The 5,000-nt window shown below is 55.4% G+C and overlaps 1 non-coding gene across 1 annotated transcript in view; it reads right to left on the reverse strand.

Moving 5' to 3' along the window:
• The window catches only part of LOC144432255 (small subunit ribosomal RNA), a 1,810-nt gene extending 983 nt beyond the window's left edge, over nt 1-827 (reverse strand). Inside the window, exon 1 of the ribosomal RNA XR_013480490.1 lies at nt 1-827. This exon is cut by the window's left edge and continues 983 nt beyond it. This is a non-coding gene — a ribosomal RNA (small subunit ribosomal RNA).
• Nucleotides 828-5,000: the final 4,173 nt, after the last annotated feature.

Below are 5,000 nucleotides of genomic sequence, written 5' to 3' on the forward strand. Positions count from 1 at the left end.
CCGAGGTCCTATTCCATTATTCCATGCAACACTATGCAGGCGAACAGCCTGCTTTGAACACTCTAATTTTTTCAAAGTAAACTTATCGGCCACCGCCGACACTCAGTCAAGAGCACCGACGGAGAACCGAAGGTGAGGCGAACGCAACCAGTGACACGCCTTGCGACGGACCGGCGGCGCTCGCCCAAAATCCAACTACGAGCTTTTCAACCGCAACAACTTTAGCATACACTGTTGGAGCTGGAATTACCGCGGCTGCTGGCACCAGACTTGCCCTCCAATGGATACTCGTTAAGAGTTTTAGGATGTACTCATTCCAATTACAGGGCCTCGTTAGAGTCCTGTATTGTTATTTTTCGTCACTACCTCCCCGTGTCGGGAATGGGTAATTTGCGCGCCTGCTGCCTTCCTTGGATGTGGTAGCCGTTTCTCAGGCTCCCTCTCCGGAATCGAACCCTGATTCCCCGTTACCCGTTATCACAAAGGTAGGCACGTAGCGTACCTTCGACAGTTGATAGGGCAGACACTTGAATGATACGTCGTCGGTGCAGAGACCGTACGATCCGCGTGGTTATCCAGAGTCATCAAACGTCACAGGACGAACCCGGTCGGTTTTGATCTGATAAAAGCGCGCCTCCCGAAGTCGGCGCTTAATGCATGTATTAGCTCTAGAATTACCACAGTTATCCACTTCGCTTACGAGACCAAATAAACCAAGACTGATTTAATGAGCCATTCGCAGTTTCGCTTTACGAGAACTCGTACTTGCACCTGCATGGCTTAATCTTTGAGACAAGCATATCACTACTGGCAGGATCAACCAGATAGCTGCGACAGCTGCGCTCGGCCCTTGCTGGGCCGCCCGGCGCGTGCTCGTCGCATTCGTTTAAGACCGAGGCGATCGCCTGCGGCCGTACTCAGCTTCGACAGTCGCTGGCCGCGACGTCCACGCTCTCGCCGGCAGTGCCAGGCGGAGCGATTTGCGTTTTTTCTTTGCTCGCCCTCTCTCGGGCTCGATCCATTCAGTTTCGCACAAACAAGAGCTCTGCCGGCCGCCTGCAGCGGTGCCTAAAACCCGGGCATAACAATGCGACCGTTCTGCTAGGCCGACAAGCGCTCAAGCCAGACGCTCGATCGAACGCCCCCTACATATTAGTCGAGACAACGGCTCGCTCATTAGCATCGCGTTTGTACTTTAACTTTTTTTGGCTCGGCTTCTTTCGACGCCGATGCCGGCGACGCAGCACTCTCTCGCCCGCCAGCCACCGAGAAAAGGGTGCGCTCCGACCGGCCCCGCACCGCTCTTTCTTGGCTCATTCGAAATTACTGTCTTTCGCTCTGACATGCCTTACCTAGGGTTAGGTTAGTATGCTTGCACGTTTGTACTTTAACTTTTTTCGGCTCGGCTTCTTTCGACGCCGATGCCGGCGACGCAGCACTCTCTCGCCCGCCAGCCACCGAGAAAAGGGTGCGCTCCGACCGGCCCCGCACCGCTCTTTCTTGGCTCATTCGAAATTACTGTCTTTCGCTCTGACATGTCTTACCTAGGGTTAGGTTAGTATGCTTGCACGTTTGTACTTTAACTTTTTTCGGCTCGGCTTCTTTCGACGCCGATGCCGGCGACGCAGCACTCTCTCGCCCGCCAGCCACCGAGAAAAGGGTGCGCTCCGACCGGCCCCGCACCGCTCTTTCTTGGCTCATTCGAGTTTACTGTCTTTCGCTCTGACATGCCTTACCTAGGGTTAGGTTAGTATGCTTGCACGTTTGTACTTTAACTTTTTTTGGCTCGGCTTCTTTCGACGCCGATGCCGGCGACGCAGCACTCTCTCGCCCGCCAGCCACCGAGAAAAGGGTGCGCTCCGACCGGCCCCGCACCGCTCTTTCTTGGCTCATTCGAAATTACTGTCTTTCGCTCTGACATGCCTTACCTAGGGTTAGGTTAGTATGCTTGCACGTTTGTACTTTAACTTTTTTCGGCTCGGCTTCTTTCGACGCCGATGCCGGCGACGCAGCACTCTCTCGCCCGCCAGCCACCGAGAAAAGGGTGCGCTCCGACCGGCCCCGCACCGCTCTTTCTTGGCTCATTCGAAATTACTGTCTTTCGCTCTGACATGCCTTACCTAGGGTTAGGCTAGTATGCTTGCACGTTTGTACTTTAACTTTTTTTCGGCTCGGCTTCTTTCGACGCCGATGCCGGCGACGCAGCACTCTCTCGCCCGCCAGCCACCGAGAAAAGGGTGCGCTCCGACCGGCCCCGCACCGCTCTTTCTTGGCTCATTCGAAATTACTGTCTTTCGCTCTGACATGCCTTACCTAGGGTTAGGCTAGTATGCTTGCACGTTTGTACTTTAACTTTTTTCGGCTCGGCTTCTTTCGACGCCGATGCCGGCGACGCAGCACTCTCTCGCCCGCCAGCCACCGGGAAAAGGGTGCGCTCCGACCGGCCCCGCACCGCTCTTTCTTGGCTCATTCGAAATTACTGTCTTTCGCTCTGACATGTCTTACCTAGGGTTAGGTTAGTATGCTTGCACGTTTGTACTTTAACTTTTTTCGGCTCGGCTTCTTTCGACGCCGATGCCGGCGACGCAGCACTCTCTCGCCCGCCAGCCACCGAGAAAAGGGTGCGCTCCGACCGGCCCCGCACCGCTCTTTCTTGGCTCATTCGAGTTTACTGTCTTTCGCTCTGACATGCCTTACCTAGGGTTAGGTTAGTATGCTTGCACGTTTGTACTTTAACTTTTTTTGGCTCGGCTTCTTTCGACGCCGATGCCGGCGACGCAGCACTCTCTCGCCCGCCAGCCACCGAGAAAAGGGTGCGCTCCGACCGGCCCCGCACCGCTCTTTCTTGGCTCATTCGAAATTACTGTCTTTCGCTCTGACATGCCTTACCTAGGGTTAGGTTAGTATGCTTGCACGTTTGTACTTTAACTTTTTTCGGCTCGGCTTCTTTCGACGCCGATGCCGGCGACGCAGCACTCTCTCGCCCGCCAGCCACCGAGAAAAGGGTGCGCTCCGACCGGCCCCGCACCGCTCTTTCTTGGCTCATTCGAAATTACTGTCTTTCGCTCTGACATGCCTTACCTAGGGTTAGGTTAGTATGCTTGCACGTTTGTACTTTAACTTTTTTCGGCTCGGCTTCTTTCGACGCCGATGCCGGCGACGCAGCACTCTCTCGCCCGCCAGCCACCGAGAAAAGGGTGCGCTCCGACCGGCCCCGCACCGCTCTTTCATGGCTCATTCGAGTTTACTGTCTTTCGCTCTGACATGCCTTACCTAGGGTTAGGTTAGTATGCTTGCACGTTTGTACTTTAACTTTTTTTGGCTCGGCTTCTTTCGACGCCGATGCCGGCGACGCAGCACTCTCTCGCCCGCCAGCCACCGAGAAAAGGGTGCGCTCCGACCGGCCCCGCACCGCTCTTTCTTGGCTCATTCGAAATTACTGTCTTTCGCTCTGACATGCCTTACCTAGGGTTAGGTTAGTATGCTTGCACGTTTGTACTTTAACTTTTTTCGGCTCGGCTTCTTTCGACGCCGATGCCGGCGACGCAGCACTCTCTAGCCCGCCAGCCACCGAGAAAAGGGTGCGCTCCGACCGGCCCCGCACCGCACCGCTCTTTCTTGGCTCATTCGAAATTACTGTCTTTCGCTCTGACATGCCTTACCTAGGGTTAGGTTAGTATGCTTGCACGTTTGTACTTTAACTTTTTTCGGCTCGGCTTCTTTCGACGCCGATGCCGGCGACGCAGCACTCTCTCGCCCGCCAGCCACCGAGAAAAGGGTGCGCTCCGACCGGCCCCGCACCGCTCTTTCTTGGCTCATTCGAAATTACTGTCTTTCGCTCTGACATGCCTTACCTAGGGTTAGGTTAGTATGCTTGCACGTTTGTACTTTAACTTTTTTCGGCTCGGCTTCTTTCGACGCCGATGCCGGCGACGCAGCACTCTCTCGCCCGCCAGCCACCGAGAAAAGGGTGCGCTCCGACCGGCCCCGCACCGCTCTTTCATGGCTCATTCGAGTTTACTGTCTTTCGCTCTGACATGCCTTACCTAGGGTTAGGTTAGTATGCTTGCACGTTTGTACTTTAACTTTTTTTGGCTCGGCTTCTTTCGACGCCGATGCCGGCGACGCAGCACTCTCTCGCCCGCCAGCCACCGAGAAAAGGGTGCGCTCCGACCGGCCCCGCACCGCTCTTTCTTGGCTCATTCGAAATTACTGTCTTTCGCTCTGACATGCCTTACCTAGGGTTAGGCTAGTATGCTTGCACGTTTGTACTTTAACTTTTTTTCGGCTCGGCTTCTTTCGACGCCGATGCCGGCGACGCAGCACTCTCTCGCCCGCCAGCCACCGAGAAAAGGGTGCGCTCCGACCGGCCCCGCACCGCTCTTTCTTGGCTCATTCGAAATTACTGTCTTTCGCTCTGACATGCCTTACCTAGGGTTAGGCTAGTATGCTTGCACGTTTGTACTTTAACTTTTTTCGGCTCGGCTTCTTTCGACGCCGATGCCGGCGACGCAGCACTCTCTCGCCCGCCAGCCACCGGGAAAAGGGTGCGCTCCGACCGGCCCCGCACCGCTCTTTCTTGGCTCATTCGAAATTACTGTCTTTCGCTCTGACATGTCTTACCTAGGGTTAGGTTAGTATGCTTGCACGTTTGTACTTTAACTTTTTTCGGCTCGGCTTCTTTCGACGCCGATGCCGGCGACGCAGCACTCTCTCGCCCGCCAGCCACCGAGAAAAGGGTGCGCTCCGACCGGCCCCGCACCGCTCTTTCTTGGCTCATTCGAGTTTACTGTCTTTCGCTCTGACATGCCTTACCTAGGGTTAGGTTAGTATGCTTGCACGTTTGTACTTTAACTTTTTTTGGCTCGGCTTCTTTCGACGCCGATGCCGGCGACGCAGCACTCTCTCGCCCGCCAGCCACCGAGAAAAGGGTGCGCTCCGACCGGCCCCGCACCGCTCTTTGTTGGCTCATTCGAAATTACTGTCTTTCGCTCTGACAT

This window comes from Styela clava, chromosome 14 (assembly GCF_964204865.1).
Source record: "Styela clava chromosome 14, kaStyClav1.hap1.2, whole genome shotgun sequence".
In the NCBI taxonomy this organism is placed as follows: domain Eukaryota; kingdom Metazoa; phylum Chordata; class Ascidiacea; order Stolidobranchia; family Styelidae; genus Styela; species Styela clava.